Source organism: Stegostoma tigrinum, chromosome 18 (assembly GCF_030684315.1).
Source record: "Stegostoma tigrinum isolate sSteTig4 chromosome 18, sSteTig4.hap1, whole genome shotgun sequence".
NCBI classification, from domain to species: Eukaryota; Metazoa; Chordata; class Chondrichthyes; order Orectolobiformes; family Stegostomatidae; genus Stegostoma; species Stegostoma tigrinum.
In genome coordinates, this window is record NC_081371.1 from 12642000 (window position 1) to 12664971 (window position 22972).

At 41.4% G+C, this 22972-nt stretch overlaps 1 protein-coding gene across 3 annotated transcripts in view; it reads left to right on the forward strand.

Annotated features, from left to right (window-relative positions):
* The window catches only part of znf800a (zinc finger protein 800a), a 115642-nt gene that overhangs the window by 45069 nt on the left and 47601 nt on the right, over positions 1-22972 (forward strand). For all 3 annotated transcript variants that reach the window (XM_059652332.1, XM_059652333.1, XM_059652331.1), the window contains one exon: positions 20129-20188. The gene's annotated coding sequence lies outside the window, so the exon portion shown is untranslated. The remainder of the gene's footprint in view (positions 1-20128; positions 20189-22972) is intronic.

The following is a 22972-nucleotide window of genomic DNA, read 5'->3' on the forward strand; positions in this document are numbered from 1 at the left end:
CAAACCTCAAAATTAGATGTGTTGGCTTCGTTATCCTTTTCAGTTCTTTGTTGATTGTATGTTTGACATTCAATCAGTTGGTTGCTTGCTTGACCTGGATTCTTTAAGAATGTAAGAACTAAAAGTAGGAGTGCATAATTCAGCCTAAACTCCACTTCCCTGGCCACTCTCCATAACCCTTCAACCTAAATGATGTCTCTAGCGTTTGATACTTCTCAATAAAGGTCTGTCTTATTAAATTGGGTTGTCTTCAGTTGAAAGTAGACCAATAATGTTTTATTGGGATCAAGAGGGGTAGGTTTCAGATATCTTTGATTTTACTAATTTAAAAATCTGTCTTTCTCCTTGCATTTACTTCATCTCCTGGCATCCACTGTATTCTAAGTAAGTGAATTCCTTAGATTCCACACCATTTGAAAGAATGTTTCTCCTCATCTTCATTGTACATCTGCTTCCGATGTCCAAAAGCTATGACCTCTCTTGTAGATTGGCCCACGTGAGGAAACATCCTCTTTAAGCCTACCTTGTCAATCCCCTTCAGCATCTTACACCCCAATTAGATCTCCTCTCATTCTTCTAAATTGTCAGGATGTATAGGCCCATAAGACACACCCTTCATCTCTGGAATCAATCTCTTTACGATGTTTGAGTTTGGCATGATTTTTTAATTTTAGTGTCTCTGAATGTAGTTTGCTGCTGTTTCAATGGAAAATTGGCAAAAGCAATTTTGCAGAGAAAGTGAAGAGAGAAAGATATATGCAGCCACCTTCTATAGGTTTCCTCACTTCTGTATTGCATTTCCCTCCAGATCTGTGTTAAACTGCAGATATCTTCTAAACAGCTTGTTCAGTGATGTCAGTAGACATCTCTGGAGCACATGCGCCTTGAACCCAGGCCTCCTGGCTCAGAGGTCGGGACATCATCTCTGAACTGCTAGAGCTGATAGCACAGCTGTACCAATTGGAATGTTATCATGATGTTGAGCTGTCCTGATTCCATGACAAATCGTGCCAGTATGTCTGAATTTAGTGTTCCCCAAAAAGTAGCATTGTTTGTGTGAATTAAGTTTGCTTCTGTTTACTGGCTGCAGGTAACTACTTATACATTTGTCTTTTTTTTAAAGCACTGCCTGTTGTTCTCCTTTTCAGTTCCTAGATATTTAGTAAGTGGTCTCTTACACTTTCCCATTTGCAGAAACCTGATTTTTAACATGTCTGTAAAATGCTGCAGTAACTTTATTGGTGGTGTTTTAATTCTAGTGACAAAGATATGCTTGGTTAAATTTTGGGTTTTTCTATAAATAATTTGAGTAGGGAGACTTAATCACCTAATTTGAAAAGCTTTTGTTTAAGTACTATGATAACTTCAGAATGATGGTTTAAATATAAAGTTGTGCAATGAAGTTTCAAATAATCCTGGTTTTGTGCTCATTCAGTTGATACATCGCAAGATGCAAGATAACAGGATGAACACTTTTCACTATTTGTAAAAGGTGGATTCTTCCAGTCAGCAACAACCTGAGAGTATTTTGTAACTCCAACATAATGTAGCTTTTTAATGATACTTCTTACCATTTGTCAATAGTCTGAAATAATGCAGTTGTTGCTATGATAAAGACAACATGCTAAATACTCCAAAGTACTTAACAGGAGAATTCCTACAGAAAATTTAAAATCAAGTTATGTCAGTTGGTGTCGCTTGGTGAAATGTCAGGAGCATCTTGAAGGAAGAGAAATAATAAAGGTGCAGAGAGATTTTAGGGAGGGTATTGTGGACTTTAGGACCTAGAAACTTGTTGGCTTGGTGTTACTATCTCTGTCCATCTGATTTTCTTCCTTTTGCTCCCACCAAAAACCTAATATCGCTGGTATTGACAGGTTTGGAGAGACACCTAATTTGTACCAAAACGTTCTCAGGACCTGATGGCTCTCTTTCCTGAGTTGGAAGAGGAGTCCTGTTGGACTGAAAACATTAATTCTTTGTCTCTATTCACAGTTGCTACCACTTCCTGTTTCTGTTTCACAATTTCAGTATGGCTTTGCTTTTATGTCTGTAGAATATTTGCTGTTTCTGTCTGTCATTTAAAGGAGGTTAATCATTTTGATGTAGTAATTTCTAGCAAAACAGTTACCTGTTCCTTAGAAACTATTAGTTGTTAATTCTGTTCCCAATTGTAGACTGGTAAATGTAAAGCCAGCATAGTCTCAGAGGACCATAGTGCAGCTATCTCATTAGAGAGAGACAACTGGTGGTGGGAGTTGAGAAGGAGAGTCCCATTGTGGTAGCTTCAGCTGGTGCAGGAATTGAACAAATGCTATTGGCATTACTGTGCATTACAAGTAAGCTGTCTAGCTGACTGGCATGTGAATATAGATTTTTCTTGTAACGTGATCAAAAAACTACTTTCAGGCATGTCAGACTGAATCCCAGACCGGGTAGGCTGGGATTATACTCAGTTGAATTCAGAAGAATGAGGGGAGATCTTATAGAAACATAGAAGATTATGAAGGGAATAGATAAGGTGGAGGCAGGGAGGTTGTTTTCCACTAGTAGGTGAAACTGGGACTAAAGGGTATCACCTCAAAATAAAGGGAAGCAGATGTAAGACTGAGATCAGGAGAAACGGTTGTGAATCTGTGGAATCCCTGCCCGGTGAAGCGTTTGAAGCTACCTTGCTGAATGTTTTGAAGGCAAGGCTAGATAAATGTTTGAACAGTAAAGGAATATTAAGGGTTATGATGAGTGGTTGGATAAGTGGAGCTGAGTCTCAAAAAGATCAGCCACGATCTTATTAAATGGTGGGGCAGGCTCAAGGGGCCAGATGGCCTACTCCGGCTCCTAGTTCTTATGTCGCTAAAAACTACAAAGTGCTGTTATCTGTTCATACTCTTGTGCTGTGCTGAATAGTACTGTTGCTCGTTTTCACTATAGGCCCATCGTATGGACCCATCTGTCAATAAGACAATAATTCAGTTGCTGTTTGATGACTAAGTCAGTTGTAAGAAGCTCAGTTTCACAAGTTGTGAAAGTGTTGATGGTTAATTAGTGCCTGAATATCTGCTGTTTCTGCTTTGATTCAAAGCAAAGCAAAACAATGGAGTTCTCGCTTGAATGTGGACCAGGTTTTCTTGAGGACCATATTTAGATTTTATATTCATAAAATTTTGTTGGATTTCTTGAAACTTTGCTCTAATTGGTACACTTTTTCAGAGTTAACTTCCTTTATGTTGCCTTTGTAGAGATTCTTGGAGTAGTTTTGCAACCAAAACACCATTCAGAACCTTATTGCCTGGTGACATGCAAAAGGACAGCCTTTTACTGCTTCACAACTGGACAAAAGTATGTATGGGGCAGAGATAAATGTTAATTGCTTTCATTAGATAATGAGTATTTGGCAGCATTCAGATGGTGGGGATTGTGGATCAGCAGGAGACTTGGCAACTTCATTCTCTCTGAAGGTTTGAAGCTCGGAATTGTTGAAGATGCATGTGACTGTTCATTTGTGGCAGAACACATTGTCCAAAACCCATAAGTTTGTGCTTTGAAAACTAATAAAATACCATTTTGTATTTTGAGATTCAGTCACATTTGACCACAGCTACTTTTTTTCATTTGTTGCATTTTGCTAACTTGCAATGTCAATTTATCAAATTAATGATTCGCTATTATTCATTTAATATTATTTATACTTGTGATTACCTATTCTACCATCAGTATATTCGTTCAGTGTAGCTAATGTAGTCAGGTATTGAGAAACGTAATTGCCAGCCAATTGGCACATGCTGACTGATCTCAAAATTATTTTGATTCTTCAAGTTAGGTTTTTTTGGGCATGCATTTTATTGAGTAAAACTTTCCATTTAGGCCACATTGTGAATTTTTAAAAATGTATTATAAACAGCATAATTATTAAATATGCAAGTAATGGTCACATTGAACCAAAATAGAGGTGTCAGACATTGGCTTGTTTTCATCCATGTTCTGTTACAAACTGTGCCTTTTGTACCCGCTCCTCCACCCTCATTCCTGGAAGATATGACCTAGTTACCCTGGTTATTCAACTGTTGCTGTTTCCTTGCATCTATATCAAAATGTCAGATGTAATCATGCAATTTCAGAACTACTTTCTAAGGCTGATGCCTTAGATTATTATTGGAGCTTTTTGGGCTGTCTGGTTCCTTGGAGGTCACGGACAGCTCCTTTCGTTTCTAAATCGACACTGTCCTGACCAAAAAAAAGACAGCAGCTCTACTGTGAAGTGCAGTAACCAGACAATAAAAGGTGTTGCTTATCCCAGATTGGATGCTAGCAAGTGAATGTTTTCCACTCCCTGTTAGTTTCAAGTGCTTCTGGCTGGCAAAGAGAACTGACCCAACTTGTTTTGAAGTTTGTGATCAGTTCTTTTATTTATTCACGAGGTGGTGAGAGATTGTGGCAGACCAGAATTTAGAGTGGGCTGAGAATGGCAGGGAAGTCTGAAACACACTATAAATACCATTTTAAAGCAGAAGGTAATGCATCCTGCTTCATTGTGTACATGTAGATGGCTTTTTTCTTTTTGTTTGTTGGTTTCTTTCAGAAAGAAGCACCTAAATCTTAAAGTTTGAAGCCCTCAGCGTGACAACTTTAACGAACAGCTGAATTAATAGATTTCTTGCAATCCAATTTAGTAGCTTTTTCATTGTGTCACCCACTGATTCAGGGACATTTGAAAGTGTGTACAAAAGGACCTAATTATGGGAGTATTATTTAACAGTATTTACACCTGCAGTGGTCCCGTATGGCATACTACTCCTGTATGGCTGCCATTGTGCAGGTTTCGGTTTTGGCACAGGAAAGAGCTGCTTTCAAAGAGCATCTGTATCCTGTTTAGTGAAGATTGTTAAAGAAGAAGCAAAACTTTGACTGCATGAACGTCAAGTTTTCTCTTTGGATGCTGAACATCAGTATTAACTGACATCTCAGTGGGAAAGAAAACATTTGCCATTAGACAAAGGTTTTAGGGTTCTTCAATCTTGTTGGAATTGTTAGGTGTATGATGTGTATGAAGTATTAAACATCTCTCAGAATGCCAAAATTAGTGCGTCTTTTGGAAAAAAACACCAATACCACAGATTGCTTCTCGATGTAAATCACACTGGCTTATTTTATATTACTTACCAGTATGTGAATCAAATCCATCTGGGGACCTTGTCTCTCCCTCGCTCTCATTGGTTACGAGTAATTGCAATTACACAAACTCTGTATAAATCCACATTAGTCAAGTCTGCCTGAGTAGTGCAGAGCGATGAGGATTTTCTTGTAATGTGTTTGGTGATAATGAAATATTGTCTGTGTTGCTTAACATTGAAAGTAATTCAATTTCATCTCCCCAAGCTTCTGTCAGATCATAAAAGTGACATGCTGTTAAGAGTACCCAGCCATGCTACAATTTGAATTCCTTGTTATTCTTGTGCTCTAACAGGCATTGCAGTAAATCACAATAAGCCAGCACATGCTGCACGGAGCAAGTTAATGGACAGAATGATCATATAGATGCTGTAAATGACCTTCTTGATTCGGACACTGAAGTGCATTTTACTTTGGGCATTAATGCTGTGTAGCTCTTGCTTCTCAATGAGAGGGGAAAGAATAGTGGCACTCATCAGGTGCTTCATACAGGTGCATGATGCCTGTTGGCCGATGCTTCTGGTGGATCTCTCTGCTTGTCTGGAAGAGACAGAAGGAAGAAGAAAGATGTTAACGGAAGAGGTGACCTTGACTGCCATCCACGTGCCACTGCTAAGTTGCCTGCTGGTCGCCTTGCAGACGAGACTGCAGACTTTCATGTGAACCCACAGTGTCTTGTAGTCTTGAGTTGAAACCTGGCCATTGTTGGGTAGCAGTCACAGGACAATTGATGCTACGGTGATGGATGTCATCTGCCTGGCTCTGATGCTCGCTGAACTCTGACAATATGGTGTTTTATTTTGTACCAGTTGAACACTAAAATGCTTGATGTATATTTCTTTGGAACTATTACTGCTTGTTAATTTTAACTTTACGTAACTACGCAATGTAAAATTTTTAATTTACATAGCTTGTCCCTTGACATTTTGAGGAAGTTCCTTTTTTTAGTTTCCCTGTATTCAACTCCTGTTCGGTTTGAGGTACTTCTAATTCTAATACTTTTTAATATAATTCCAATGGAATTCCATTAAGACCTTCTGGTAAATTTCTGATCATCAACTATTATAATAGGAGAAACCAAATATGTGAATTAATTTAAAAACTGCAATACTTCTTTCATAACTTTGACAAATGATAATGGAAACCTACGCAGATAACAGCATAAAAGTGAAAAAATAGAAAGTCTTCCAAGCTACAGCTTCTGAGTGGATGCAGTTTCTGTTCCCTACTCCCACCTTGCCAACCCACAAGAGCCAACAAATTGGATTTGATTTCAGTTTAATGCACAATTACATCGAAATTGATCGAAGTTTTTATTTAGCGAGTCAATGTCAGGCCTAGTCAAAGTAGTTTCAATCTGAGTATATTGATCGTTGAGGACTTGCTGACTTGTTCTACCCTGACTAACCGAGCCTGAGCAACTGTGTAAGTAACTTGAGTAGTGTGTGCTCCTGTACATTTCTGGGGTTCTGTAGTCAACCCAGAGCCAGGAAACCATTTTCTGCAAATGAAGATGTAACTTGAAATAAAAATGAAGTCGGACAATACTGCATTGATCAGTGAAGTGAAGAGGGGTAGTGGTTTATTATGTGCTATAATCTCCTAAATGTGTCTCTTGGACCTGTTGTTGAAATTGATATGCAAGAACATCTCCACGCAGGAGAAACGTTCGAACTGCTCTTGAAAGAATTTGTGAATAAGTAGTAATGGTGTACCAGTGAACACAGTTTAATCAATGATTGACACAAATCATATTGATGTCAGTATTTTTTAGAAAGGAAGCACAGAGCGGAATGATTTCATAGAATCCCAACAGTGTGGAAACTGGTCCTTCGGCCCAACAAGTCCATAGCGACCCTTGGAGCATCCCACCTAAGCTACACGCCCCTGAACACCACAGGCAATTTAGCGTGGCTAATCCACCTAGCCTGCACATCTTTGGACTGCAGGAGGAAACCAGAGCAGCCAGAGGAAACCCATGCAAACATGGAGAATGTGCAAACTCTGCACAATCGCCCGAATGTGGAGTCACCACTGTGAGGCAGCTGAGCTAACCACTGAGGCACTGTGCTGCCAGGCCTCAGATCAAATTTTTTTTCCTTGCCAATTTGAGAGGTAAAATCAGTGGTTCATTAACAAAATTGCAGAGTGCAGGCAAGGTTAGAAAATGTACTTTTAAATTGTGATGCCAGCAAAAAGCAGTTTCAGCTTATTTTATGACACACAATGAAAGGCAAGCATCGCAGTGTTGACGCCAGCTATTTACAGTGACTTTTAAAGCATATGAACTACATTTATGACACTTTACTGAGCCAGTTAAAACAAAAAGTGGGAATTCTTTTCAAACGTTCAGAACTGCGTAGATAGTTTTGTTATTTGTTGCGTCAAGGGCAGTAAGTTCTCCCAACATCTTACTGCCAATAATGTAAATTGCATTTGGTAGTTAACCCAACCAATAATCTTGTGGATTGGCATTTTCAGGCTGCAGCAACAGATGAAAAATTATTCTGACCTGTTGTTGTCCATTTTAAAAAAAATAAACATTTAAAAATTGGATGCAAGTTGAGGAAGTCTGCTCTGGAGATTCCTAGTTTTTTGACTGTTTTCTTAGTGGACAGTAACAAAACCTATGCATTGTAGCATCTCTAAGTTCAGGACAATGGTAGAAACATCAAAATGGATGATGAAGCAATGCAATTCATATGGTTTTGTGTTATATTCAGAACAAATATTTTTCATGGCCTAGTTTTCTAACCATAGGAAGTTAATGCAGAATTCAGACTGATAGTACTTTAGTTCTGAGAGTGATGTGGTTTGTTGCTCTGCCCGCGTATCTTTTAGCTGCAGTGATCTGCACCTGCTGATCATGCCGACTCCTATAGCATGCTACTGCTTTTATGTTTCCTCCTTTAGTACTTCAAACGAGTGACACGCAGTACAAAAGCACATTGCCCGCAGTTGACCTTTGACATGCGCTACGAGATAAATGGCAGTTAATTAGAAAGCTCTATGTTTTCTTTTAAAGTATGAGGTATCTTTTTATATTGTCCTAAGCCGGTAGCAGGTTGCAGTTCAATAGTGTGGTGCCAAAGTAGAGTGGAATCTTCTGTTACAATAGCTAGTTACTTTTTTTAATATTAAGCTTCAGTGTCTGTGCAATGTTAGGACAGCTTTGCCACCCAGGCAACTGATATTTTTGGCAGTGCTTTGGGTTGCTCATTGATAAATGCTTTGTCAGTGGAAACTAAAAGCTAATTGGAATTGACTTTTTTGTGGAAATGATGCTAAAAAAGTAGTCATTAATCTGCAATATTTTGTTTTGATGAATTTTCTTTGCTGTTGCTGACAATTAGTCTTATGAATGTGGCAGGAGTTGGTGAATGATAATTGAGCATGTGGATAATTGTACAATGGTTTGACAATTTCATTCAAGGTTTAAGCCAAAACTTAAAAGTAGATAGCGGTATTGTATGGGAGGAAAGTTTAACCAATCAGAAAAAAGCTTTCAAACCTTTTTTGTATTTTCGCTACGTAAAACAATATATTCAAACTTTTAAATGTGTTAGTTGATAAAATTGTGGTTTTGTGCACAAAGTGTGAAGAAATTCAACCTTTTTACTCATTTTAGTAAACTATTAGGGGTGTCAAAATTGTGAAGAAGTCCACATGTAGCATCTCATGGAAGGTTCCTCTTCCAAAAATGGATTAATGAACTTTAGCAGAAAAGAATGAGAAAGAAGGCAGCCTTGTGCTTTGTTAGTCCTAATAAAAAAAAACAACAGATATGTGAAGCCCCTGCATAGATGAGCACCTGCTATGTTCAAATCTTCAACAAGCTGAATATTTTGCTCTCAGTCAGGCCTGGAATTTTTACACAAAGCAAACAAAAAGAGATGCTTTGCCTTTCAAAACCATGAGAGCTCCTTTACTTCAAATTATGCTGTACGATTATCCACTTGAGAAGGTAAATGGGGCTTTGGCTTAACTTCTTGCCAGAAAAAGAGGGTGCCTGTGATAATGCATTTTTCCCTCAGTACTGCACTGCATTGCCAACCAAAGTTGTGGGTTCAGCTACTGAAGTGGAGCTTGAGCCTATGACCTCACTTAGAAAAGTGTGTCCTGGCACTAAGTTGTTAACATTATATTTGCTGCACCTGTCTTTTGTCTTAATTTTGTAAGAAAGCTCCGTGAAACCACATTGCAGATCTCCCACTTCACCAAAAACAGCTAGACATGTCACTCTCGACTAAATCCAAAGTAAGCCACAACATATTTGAAGTTGATCCAGTGCACTTTTGATGCTGTGAAATTGCTTTCTCTGTAGGAAAGCTGAGCTCTGGTAACTGATGTACTCACCTGATCTCATGTAAAATCTGATCATCTTGTACCATATTGCAAAATCTTAAGACTTAATGTTACAACTCACTTTTCATCATTTTGGCCCTTGTTTAAACAGTGTACACAGTTAGAGATTTACATTTTTTTGAAACCCTTATTTTGCAAATGAGGAACTTCCGTAATTTGCTGTCCTTTGGAGATTTACTGTTGTGTTTTCATCCTGCTTCAGCAGCCCACAGCAAGTACCTATCTTGTATTTTTGTTGAGTTGGCACTAAGTATTTCATTGAGGCATAGAATTTATGCCACACTTTTAGCTATTAAAAACATTCTCTGGATAATAAATTGTTAAACTTTATTAATACCTTTGTTAAGTTGTATTAAATCAGCAATTTTTTTGAGCTTTGTGTTAATGCACTTTTGCTTAAATTCTTTATTATACTTGTTTCTGTAGTTGGCCACTGTCATAGCTATGTTTTTACTTGGGACCACAGTCAAACTGTGACCTGTTCTGCATGTGAGTATTTATGAGCACTTGCTGAGAAAGTGATTTGCTGATTAATAGAGAATTTTAATCTAACATGTAATGAAGTGATATGTCCCAATTTGCTGCAGTACCCAACTGCAGAGCAAAAGCTGTTTTACACCAAAAAAAAACTTGCTTGCAGTCTCGGATTTTAAATTAGGCCTGAATTTGCTTGAGTAGGATATATACTGTTTCTCCTGGGTGTGATGTGTAAAATGGGTTTTCTGGGGGCCTCTGAAAGATGAGACCAGCAGCCTATCTATCTTTTTCTAAGATTTGAGAAAAAAACAAGACAGTGGAGATTCAAAGCAGATACAGATTTTTTTAAAAAAAAGTCAAGCATGAGGTTGGATAAAGCTAAACAAAGAAAAAAAATTCCAGCAATCTTAAGTTTTACACATCTTTAACAATTGTATACTATGTGTTGGTATGGAACTCCACATAAAACATTCATTGAAGATTTAGGCTGGTGAAATGTACACACATGCAACAAATTTGTTTTCTTTCTGGGCTCATGTATTTAACATTTCTGGAACATAGCTGAAAGAGAAAAATAAAACCTTGCATTTGTATAGTGTTTTTCATGTTCACCAAACATTTCAAAGCGATTCACAGCCCTTGAAGTGTTCACTTTACGTTGCCATGATTTGCAAACAGAAAACATGCAACAGAACACTGACAAGGCAATCTGATGATAGTTGAGGATAAATATTGGCTAGGGCCCCAGAATTTACTCCCCTTTTTGAAGTATGTCTCAGGATCTATCAGGGCCATCTAAGACGGCATGTGGGCCTTGGTTTAAGGTCTCAACTGAAAGCCTGCACTTCCTCAGTATAACCATTGGAGAACTTGCGTTGATTTGAGTTCAAGACTTGGGTGGATGCTTGAATCCCAGGATTGAGAGACTTGGAGGCAAGAGTGAGCAGTGACTGAAACATTAATAATTAAAATACATTTGTATAGCTGTTGTCCAGCCCTGCCTTTCCTGAGGTTGTTCAGAAGGCAATTAAAGTGTAACAATTTCTTAAAGCATGCGGGGAAGCTAAGGTTAAGCATGCTGCTTTTGTCAATTTAGAGGAGAGTTGCAAATTATCCAATACATCATGACAATCCACTCACGATTCATGGGAATACCTTCCTTTTGTTGCAAGCTGTAGCATGAGTTGTTCACCAATAACAGCCTACCATTAAAACTGTGGTATTTTAGCAACAAATTCAGGGCCTTAATCGTGGTCATTTCTATGAATTTTACGACTCAAATTTCATTTAGGATCACTTGCTGTATGCTTGTCTTTCTTGATACAATTGTTTTGAAATATACAGGAATATGGATCATATTTTGCAGAAACATTGACAACAATGTGTGCAATCAGCCTATTGATTAGTGACCATTAGTTTTAAATTCGTAATTCCAACGTTAGCATGTTTACAAAGGCTGATATCGAAGATTGAATTCCTGGAGACCTGACAAGACACTTTTCCAATCCAAAGGAATTTAAACATTGCATTTTCCATTGTGACAACAGAATCTTGGCACTGACGCACCAGATGGGGGGCAGGGGGTGGTGGTGGTGTGGTCATTACCCAAATCATGTAGGGACAACTTGCACCAGCTTCATAAACTACTTCTAACAAAATTCTGACGTATGATTTTTTTTGCCATAGGCCTCACTAGAAGTGTGTTTTGAGCTGAAATTTTCCTTGGTAATGTAACCGCAAAAGAGTTTACAAAGATATAAATTAAATTGTTCTAAGTTTTCTGATATGTTTCATGCCATACTTAACTACAGAGGAGTTTTTTTAATGTCCTGCTACTCTAATAATTGCATTGGAGCTAGCTACTTACTCGTAGCCAGATTTTGATCTTGTATTGAAGTGAGTTAAGTGAAAGAAATGTTTTTACCCCACATATTGATAAAGCGCTCGGCTAATAATCCAGTAGATTTGCTGGAAGGATGTGAAGAAAATGAAGCTGTTTTCATGTCTGACTTGTCAGATACGTAGCCTTGTGCATCAGGATTGGTGTCAGTAATGATCAGCTGATGGTTTAAACCGTGGAACTAAATCTGAACAGTGCAATCATGGGATGAATGAAATTAAATGCTTGATATTCTTTTTCTTTCCCCTTTTTACATTGGCTTGCTCCCCTGCTGCCACCTCCCCTCTTTGTTTTTAGTTTTGTGAATAAGGTAGCCAAGTTTTTTTTTTCTTCTGTCCTCCCCGGTAAAATGCAACCAGAGCTTATTTTTTTTGGGTGCGGCACTTCACAAAAGCCAGTGTTACCAGTGTTCTCTGCCGTCTTTATTTGCATCTCTTGTGTTCTTGTCAATATTAATGGGCGACTGGAACATGATTGAATAATACTGAAACATTTGGCATGCAGTTTGCATTGTTGTCACAGTTCAAGTAACAAATGCAGACAATAAATTATAATAGTGGATAAAAGCAGAGAAAAATCCATCAGTTTTCCACCTGTTTCCTGCAAGTCCAGAGAATAAGTTTGCTTATTCAGTGGAATCCAGATCGAAGCGCTGAATTAAGCTCTGTTTATTCTGCAGCTGTAAATGTGATTTTGTTGAGGCTGTACAGCTGCGTCACGCTAAAGGTAAAGATGTGCTTCAGTGTTAAGCGATTACCCTTCAGTTTAGTCTCTTTTAACGCTGTTTAATCCACCAAGCCTTACACTTGCCTGTGGGTGTGATTTGTCGAACCTGGGTGACCATCATTTTCTTGGGCACCAGAAACTTGTGCCTTTGCAAGAAGAGTATTCAAGAGGTATCTGCAAAGTGCACATGAGTACAGTAGGACCCCACTGGTGAAATCCATTTGGCAATTAGCCAAATTATCACACTCATATTAGACCCTTGATGTTCTCAGCGGGATTATTCCTTTCGATTTGCTTTGAACACCAACTGCCAGTTTTGGGCTGGAAAGAAATGGGAGAAAATTTAAAACCATCTCAACAAGAAACGGTACTTGACGCACACCTGATCCAACAGTGGCGTGTCCTGATACTAGGGTGGATGATGTCGCAATGAAAGTGGAAACCCTCGGGGAATCCACAAAATTAATTTAATATGATTAACAGTGGTATTGCCTTAAGAGTTTGTGTCACCGTTAATCATTCTGAACCAAGCATGCACTAAAGCTAGTAGAAGTGAGATTGCAACCACTCTATCATTGGTGTATTCAGGCTAACATTATTGTAGTATAAACTAGCTGATTGCCTAAGAGTATCTAGTTTAACATGAAATACTTGCTGTTTCTTGTTTTTAGCTACTACTTCTAATATCTCCTTTGGTGTAGTGCCAGTTTTTACCTTGTGCCTTGGGACGTGATGTTGAAGGCATTACATAAATACAAGCTGTTGGCCTGGAGCCACCAGTCAGGAAGGGGGACTGTGTGAGTTGTGATTCTTTATCACTGGGCTTAGTGTAACTTCAGTTTCAACCACAGTTTGTCGGCTTTATGCTGTTAGATGGCTCGATCAGAAATTTTATTTCCAGTGTGATTACTGCAGTGTTATAATTGTAAAGCACCTCAATCAGTAACTGTGCTAAGTACTTAATTGGCTTGAGAATCACTCGCAAGTTCAATAGGTGTGAGAAGTACGAAATAACTAGTAGTTTCTATTTCTCTGAAATGCAGGAACACAAATAAAGTAACCACTGCAAGTTTCCTCCAAGCCTCAATCCATTTTGACTTGGAACTGTATTGCTGTTCCTTCACTGTCATTATCGTTTGAGACAATTCCAGGCTTCCATTCTGAAACTAAAATCTCCCCTCCCGCTACCGCATCCGAAAACTAGCCCAGCTCATCCTGCCTCCCTAACCTGCCCTTCCTCCCACTTATCCCCTCCTCCCACCTCAAGCCTCACCCCCATCTCCTCCTACCGACTAACCTCCATCCCACCCTCTTGACCTGTCGGTCCTCCCTGGAGTGACCTATCCCCTCCCTAACTCCCCACCTACACTCACCTTTACTGGCTCCATCCCTGCTTTTTTGAGGTGCCTGTCTCCTCTCCATCTATCTTCTCCTCTGTCCATCTTTGATCGGCCTCCCTCTTTCTCCCTATTTATTTCAGAATCCCCTTCCCATCCCCCATTTCTGAAGAAGGGTCTAGGCCTGAAACATCAGCTTTCCTGCTCCTCTGATGCTGCTTGGCCTGCTGTGTTCATCCAGCTCTACTCCTTGTCATCTCTATATTTTTGCTACCTTCCATTTCAAGGTTACTGTTTCAGAGCCGTGGAGATTCCTGAAGATTAAAACCAATGCAGGTACTATCTCTGCAGCTGCAACTTTTAGAACTATGTGGTGTCGATCATCAAGTCTCCGAGAACTGTCAGCTTTTAATCCCATTAATTTCTCTACTTTTTTCCCAAATATATTACTTCAAGTAAATAATATTTACCTTAAGCTTTTCCTTCACATTAGACCCCTTGAATCCTCATTGCTTGCAGAATATTCTTTGAAGACAGGCACAAGTTGTCCAGTTAGAACCAGGGTTGAGCTATGAAACCTGAATATATGGTGGCCATTCTTTGTGGCTGAATGTCTTTGACAGGCATCATCTGAGCCTGAAGGTTAGCTGAATGTGATTACACTTTCTATTTTTATTTCAAGTTCATGCCGCCACCATTGATTTTTGTGATGTCAACAAAAATAAAATAACTCCACCGAGGTTGGTATCCTATCACCAAGTCACGCCTTACTTACATGCGGAGAGTCTTTGACACTGACCCAGCTTCCTCAGAGCCAGCTCTCAGTGAACAAGATGTCTGAAACTCGTGTTCTTATCCGTCAGCCAGGACTCCCTGATAGAGCCTGTTAAACTGGTCCAATCAGGCTACTCATTCTGAGGTCTACCTGGCTGACCTCGGTACAATAACTGCAGAAAGCATGGGACTTGAATTTACAGTGCTCATTAACAGAATAATCAAAATACTTTAGGGCTTTTGAAAGCCTGAATCTCAGAAGCTTTGGTGGAGACAGTTGGTATTAAGGAACTCTTAGCCATCATGACATAAGGGAAGGGCAATTTTACAGCGTGTCAGAACAGAAGTAAACATTAATCAAGGTTATTGACATGCTACAAACTACTAATTACTGCAGGGGAGTGTGGAGCCGTCAAGGGAGTTACAGAGAGAGTGATCCCTCCGGAAAGCAGACAACCCTCTACATCAGGGAAACCAAGCAGGAACAGCGCCTCATATTCCGCTTGGGAATCCTGCAGCCCAATGGTATCAATGTGGTCTTCACAAGCTTCAAAATCTCCCCTCCCCCTACCGCATCCCAAAACCAGCCCAGCTTGCCCCCGCCTCCCTAACCTGTCCTTCTTCCCACCTATCCCTCTCCTCCTACCTCAAGCCCCACCCCCATCTCCTACCTACTAACCTCATCCCGCCCCCTTGACCTGTCTGTCCTCCCTGGACTGCCCTACCTCCCTACCTACACTCCCCTTTTACTGGCTCCATCCCCGCCTCTTTGACCTGTCTGTCTCCTCTCCACCTATCTTCTCCTTTATCCATCTTCAATCTGCCTCCCCCTCTCTCCCTATGTATTTCGTATCCCCTTCTCCCTTCCCCCATTTCTGAAGAAGGGTCTAGGCCTGAAATGTCAGTCTTCCTGCTCCTCTGATGCTGCTTGGCCTGCTGTGTTCATCCAGCTCCACACCTTGTTATCTCAGGTTCTCCAGCATTCTGAAACTACTGTGTGTGGGGACGGTGGGGGGAGGTAAGAATGGCCATAGTAAACCTTCTGACCTTCTTTAAGGAGCAGGCTACTGAGCTGGCAGTTCACCAAGGTGACCATGCCTGTGTCGTCCTGATTCTGCCCCACATCTCACCACAGTCCACATCACTCAGACCACCCTCTGGTTTGGCCAAGGGTGTCTTCACTTAAAGTTGGGATTGCATTCCTGAAAATTGCAACTTTAAGAGAAAGGTGTTGGTTCCCATGGAAATCAGCGTTAAAGCTGGAGATTATCCCTGTCCTGTGTTAAGCTGATATACGGTTCTTTCCTGCAGTGATAAGTGAAATAACTGCTTAAAAATTGAGATAGTAAGAACCTCAGATGCTGGAGTTTGAGATAACGCAGCGTGGAGCTGGAGGAACACAGCAGGCCACGCAGCAGCAGAGGAGCAGGAAAGCTGATGTTTTGGAGAAAGCTGCCAATCCGAACCATCAGCTTTCCTGCTTCTCTGCTGCTGCGTGGCCTGCTGCTTAAAAAAAAATTTTTTTTTGTTTCAACACTCACCGCCTGTGTTTTGTGCCAAGGAGCCTTTTTACTCATTTGGGTTCTGGGCCACTTGCTCGGCCATTAATTATTTCTGACAATTGCCTACTTATTTTTTTTGTGCTTGGGAGTGATTGTGTGTGGTGTCCCTTCCTTCTTGCTCCCTCTCCAATGCTAGTAAAACTGCTGGGTCAGGTTGATCGAATACCATACATACAAGGACTGATCTGTGAAGACATTCCAGGAATGAGATGTTAGTTTTCCGTTTTGAGATTTTGACATAGTTGAGCAATTGCTTAGGCCTGCATCGGGCTGCTCCTGTTTTGGGTGAAAACCCAGCTTCCACCCACCACTATGTGGTGAGGTGCATCCTTCAACACCCAAGACTGACCCCCCCCCCCCCCCCACCAAAAAAAACCTTAGTTGCCATTAATGTTTATGTTCCTTTTCCATGCATGTGACAATGAGCTCACTTTGGCCTTCATTATTTTCTGTATGATGGTTTCATCTCTGTTCGCCTTTATGCTTCCCTTCAGTACAAAACTCTTGCCAGTTTTGAACCCTGTGACTTACTGTGTTTGTACTGTGCAGCAGTACTTGTAAACAGATCTTTGTGATTCCCTCCTGTTCCTATGCGTATATTGTGTGAGCTTACCTTTTGTATCTCAATTCACGAGATAAACGTAGCTTAAGTTTTCTTGTCAAATCCTTAATCCCCTAGCCTCCCCCTCTTGACAGTACCTGTCCTTATTCGGGTGTCCTTTCTGTCTTGCTTCTGTTTCCACCTGTAACTGTCAGCCCTTTCATTACCTCCCTGTATTCCTGCGTCCCTGACTTGGATAGGCTTGAGCTATTAATTTGTAAGTAGAAGAGTTTTGTGTTTGCTGACTGAATGTAATGGAGGATTTATATTTTTGGCAATTTCTGAGCCTCAAATTTTGCCAATTGGCATTTTGTGCTGTAAATTCACTTAAGGTTCTGTATATTGTCAATTCCTTTCCTTAATTCCTATGGACTTAAGTATAGCCTTCAGAGGGTATAAATTCCAGTGTTAATTTGTGCTATATTAAGGCAAGGGCGATTTATTATTTAGGCATATAAAATAAAAACTTGCTGTTTGATAATGGGAGTCATATTGTGGGAGTTATCTTGTGCAGCTGTCATCATGTGTCTTGACTTTGTGGCTCATTGAGGAATCTTTAAGCTCTTGAGCCAGTTCCATTTTGCTGTCTGTTCTAAATTCAGCACTGCTCACCTTTTTTGACTGTTATCTTAGCTCTCTCCTATCGGTATGCACCCAGTGGATGGGAAGCATCTGCAATTGTCTTTTTCTTGCCTAATTGCTATTTGTAATAGATAGTAGGAACTCCAGATGTCAAGCAATCTGCGATAACGAGCTGGATAAACACAGCAGCCCCTTTTTAGGCCCGAAACGTCAGCTTTCCTGCTCCTCTGCTGTTTGGCCTGCTGTGTTCATCCAGCTCTACACCTTGTTATCTGCTTTTTGTAAGAATTTATTTTTGAGAAACATTCATTGAACATAACACCAGCTTGGCTGAAATTTGAAGAAGTTTAGACAAGGCAAACATAGTGATTGACCAGTTTTTGGATAAAATAGATCTCTAGTCTCTCAAATGACAGCTTGGGAGCCAGCAAGAACAGGCCATGTTGGAAATAGTGATTTCTGCATTCCCAAGTACTGGTGATCCTGCTGCACTCTTATTGTTTTACTAGTGCATTAAGTAAGCCCCATCTGAATATCAGTCATGCATTTTTCTATGTTTTAGATAGAACATTACAGCACAGTACAGGCCCTTCGGCCCTCGATGTTGTGCTGACCATACGTGCGTACATCACGTACATAACTTTTATATGGACTAACAGTATCTCTGCCAGCAGCCACTGAATTGAAACCTTGCCAGTGATCCATTCACCAGGACCTGACTTCAACATTTGATTGTCTCAAAATGGCCAATGAAACAGAACAAAGGTTAATGCTGCTCAGACAAAGTAGGGACAGTTTAAATCCAAATGCGTGGTTACGCTGGTGGTCATGGGTGTCTAGAAAAATATACTTAGAGTTTATTTTCAAGCTTTGAATGTGCAATTATTATCTACCAGAAATGCGTGAACAATATTCAGTCCATCTTCTGAAAAGTAAACTTCTTGCAGTAAATGGCTCCCTCATGTGGCTGTTTTTAAATTTTGCAGTTCTCAACATTTGGAGTTGCTGTTCTGTGGAGAGGTTGGCTTGGATGCCAAGTACTTCCCGGTGTCCCTTTTTGTACAGTGATCATTTTGACGTCCCTTGGTGGGGTGTGTGTTGGGGGAGCGATTATCTTCCTATTTATTTGTCTAGCACTTAGTCTGCTGGAAGATATTAGTCACTTTTTTTCTCGTACAGGAAGCTGGGAAAATGTGGCCCATAGATCATAGAATCCTCACCACAAGGAATCGGGCCATTTGGCCCAACAAGAATGTACCGACCTTCTGAAGAGCGTCCCACCCAGACACATTCCCCTGCCATTTCCCTGTAACCCTGCGTGTCCCATGGCCAATGCATCTAACCAACACGCCCCTAAACACTAATTCTCACATCTTTGGACTGTGGGAGGAAACTAGAGCACCCAGAGGAAGCCCACACAGAAAAAGGGAAAATGTGCAAACTCCACATAGATGGTTGCCAAAGGTGGAATTGAACCCAGGTCCCTGGTGCTGAGAGGCAGCAATGCTAACAACTAGGCCACCGTACTGCCCCAAATCTCTGAACAGTTAATGTTGTGGTTTCAAGCTCGTGAGCAATGTTTCTTTTTGCCTCTCTTTAAAGGAAGGCCATGATTTTGCTGTCATGTTTAAATTATTTGCAGCTGTTTACAGCTGAGCCCAAACAATCAACAGTCAGGTCTGACCTCAGCACTGTTTGTAACATGACTCTCGGCTTGGGTTGTGTGATGGTTTCAACATTGCTTGTAATTGTAAAAGATGTACAAAGTAGTATGTCTGAAAAATAAAACTACTTGCTGTCTGGTTCACTAGATACAAAATTGGAGCTTCCTCCTGGAGCAATGTTCAGATGCATTAAGTATGGTACTCAAAAAAGCAACCACAATTATGACAATCCCCAAAACATTGTCCAAAATATGACCTTCCAAAACTATATAACCACTGCCATCCAGAGGAAAAATAGCCGACATAATCTCCCTCCTCAGTTGTAGTCTCTTCCATTGGATAGAAGGTATGAAAATTTAAATACGTGTATAAACAGATTCAAGAACAGCTTATTTTCCACTATTTCGCGAACTTTTGAATGGACCTTTTACAAGTGTTAATGTTTGTTCCCTCTCCCTCCCTCACTCTCCCTACCCTACTCCCTCCCCTCCCTCCCCCCTCCCCCATGCACCTTGCCGTGGCTGTATGACTATATTCTATATTCTGTTCAGCTGCTGTGGATCAGTATTTTGATTTCTTATCCAGTAAAATTCTTGCCCCCATGTTTGCTCGTACAGATAGGGGTGCTTTCTCTATCCTATTTTAGCAATTGAGCAACGGCTTTCCTGCAGGAGATCCACTCTGACTCTTGTCTTTAGAGCAAGGTTGGCCAGTGGGCAGGCAAATTAGAGTTTGGAGCTCAGCAGAATGGGAGCTGGTGGGACTGCATGATAAACCCATCATCCTGAGATATTTTTCTACTGATAAAATCCCCTGAAAACAGGAACCTGCGTAATATGATCCCCAACCTTTAGCCCCATATGGGGATATGTTAAGTTGCGTATCTAGTTATTTACAGTGAAATTTCTTTTGAGTATATCAATGGTTTTATTAGGTTTAATTCGTAACAGTTTTATCTTTATTCCAAACAGGTGAACAAGCAACGCCGTTGAGTTTGTGGTAAATGATCAACAGCGACTAATCCATCTTCAGTAAGTAATTAGTATTATTTATAATGTTATTGTATTTATTTCATTAGGACACTCTCTGCTTTCATGTGAAGAATATGGTAAAACCCTGCAGATGATGGTCCACTCTGCCCCACCCACCCCCCAATCGGACTTTCTTTTTGATTTGACGCGGTGTTGCACAGTGTGCTTTGAATGTAACATTCCCAGCTGAAGATTCAGCATCACCTCCTGGGACTTGCTGAAGTTGTCACAGCAAGGGTGGTGGAGAAGAGCTGGGAACTCCCTCGCATCCAGTTAACTTCCTTGAGTTTGTTGACGAGCGGGAAAGCACCAGAAGGGAATTTATTCAGCTATCGTCTTGTCAAAGTCCCAGTAGTTGATTTGAAAGAACCATGAGGGAATCTCTCTGGCTTTGAGCTCAAAACTGGAAGTTGCTAGAAGAGCTCAGCACTTCTGGTAGCAGCTGAGAAGAATAATAAAAAAGAATCAGAGTTAACATTTCAGGCCTGCTGACCCTTCCTCAAAACTGTTCGAGGAAGGGTCAGCAGACCTGAAAAGTTAAATCTGATTTATTTTTATTCTTCACAGATGCTGCCGGACCTCCTAAGCTTTTCCAGCAACTTCCGTTTTTGTTCCTGATTTTATAACATCTGCTGCTCTTTCAGTTTTTCTGTCTTTGGGCTGCAGTTTTGAAAGGTCACTGATTTCTCATCTAAAGTGCGTGCCTATGTGACTGGAGCAGCCCAGAAGGCACAGTGCAGATCGCTCACAAGTTGTCCCTTTTAAGAAACTCTGTGCCACACACACAGTCTCCATACTTCTCAGGCTGTGAAGTCTGTTCTGTGAGGATCTGCAACATCCACTGCTAGTGTCTCTTTTGTCATTATTTACTTGGGGCTTTCAGGAAGGATTCCTAGTTCACCACCGATGGTGCGGTTTGAGGGAGACAACATTTAGATTTCACAGAGTTGCTCACAGAAGGAGGCTGTTTGGCCCATTTGTGACCATGCCAGCCATCACCTATCCACTCTAATCCCATTTTCCAGCACTTGGCTGGTAGCCTTGTCTGCTGTGATGCTTCGGGCGTTCACCTCAATACTTCTCAAATGTTGTGACAGTTCCTGCTGCCACCGCGTCCTCCTCCTCTTTAACAGGCAGTGAGTTTCAAATACTCCATCCACACTGGCGGGGAAAAGAAAAAACAACGTTTTAAATCCTTTTCTCAGTCTTTCCTGCCTCTTCCCTTTAAATCCACGGCTTCTGGCTATTGATCCGTTATTGAGGGGGTATTGTTCTCCCGAACTGTGCTTACTACACCCTTCGTAATCTTTGAGGAACCCAGTCAGGTGACCCCCAACCCCCAAAAGCCGCCTCTGTTCTCCGGACAATTACCCCTGTCTTTCTCATCACTCCTTTTATTAAATTGCTCCAACCCAGGCAACACCCCTGGTGAATCTTCTCCTGTCCCTTTCCAGTGAGCTCGCATATTTCCTACAGTACTCCAGCTGTGGGTGAACTAATGTCTTGCACAGTTCCATGCTTTTGTATTTGATGCTTTAATTAATTGTGCTTTGATTAATAAAGTAAGTACCTTATCCCTTACTGACCTTGATCTATATGCTAAGATAATGAAATGTGAGGCTGGATGAACACAGCAGGCCAAGCAGCATCTCAGGAGCACAAAAGCTGACGTTTCGGGCCTAGACCCTTCATCAGAGAGGGGGATGGGGAGAGGGAACGGGAATAAATATGGAGAGAGGGGGAGGCGGACCGAAGATGGAGAGTAAAGAAGATAGGTGGAGAGAGTATAGGTGGGGAGGTAGGGAGGGGATAGGTCAGTCCAGGGAACACGGACAGGTCAAGGAGGTGGGATGAGGTTAGTAGGTAGCTGGGGGTGCGGCTTGGGGTGGGAGGAAGGGATGGGTGAGAGGAAGAACCGGTTAGGGAGGCAGAGACAGGTTGGACTGGTTTTGGGATGCAGTGGGTGGAGGGGAAGAGCTGGGCTGGTTGTGTGGTGCAGTGGGGGGAGGGGACGAACTGGGCTGGTTTAGGGATGCAGTGGGGGAAGGGGAGATTTTGAAACTGGTGAAGTCCACATTGATACCATATGGCTGCAGGGTTCCCAGGCGGAATATGAGTTGCTGTTCCTGCAACCTTCGGGTGGCATCATTGTGGCAGTGCAGGAGGCCCATGATGGACATGTCATCTAGAGAATGGGAGGGGGAGTGGAAATGGTTTGCGACTGGGAGGTGCAGTTGTTTGTTGCGAACTGAGCGGAGGTGTTCTGCAAAGCGGTCCCCAAGCCTCCGCTTGGTTTCCCCAATGTAGAGGAAGCCGCACCGGGTACAGTGGATGCAGTATACCACATTGGCAGATGTGCAGGTGAACTTCTGCTTAATGTGGAATACCATCTTGGGGCCTGGGATAGGGGTGAGGGAGGAGGTGTGGGGACAAGTGTAGCATTTCCTGCGGTTGCAGGGGAAGGTGCCGGGTGTGGTGGGGTTGGAGGGCAGTGTGGAGCGAACAAGGGAGTCACGGAGAGAATGGTCTCTCCGGAAAGCAGACAGGGGAGGGGATGGAAAAATGTCTTGGGTGGTGGGGTCGGATTGTAAATGGCGGAAGTGTCGGAGGATGATGCGTTGTATCCGGAGGTTGGTAGGGTGGTGTGTGAAAACGAGGGGGATCCTCTTAGGGCGGTTGTGGCGGGGGCGGGGTGTGAGGGATGTGTTGCGGGAAATGCGGGAGACGCGGTCAAGGGCGTTCTCGATCACTGTGGGGGGAAAGTTGCGGTCCTTAAAGAACTTG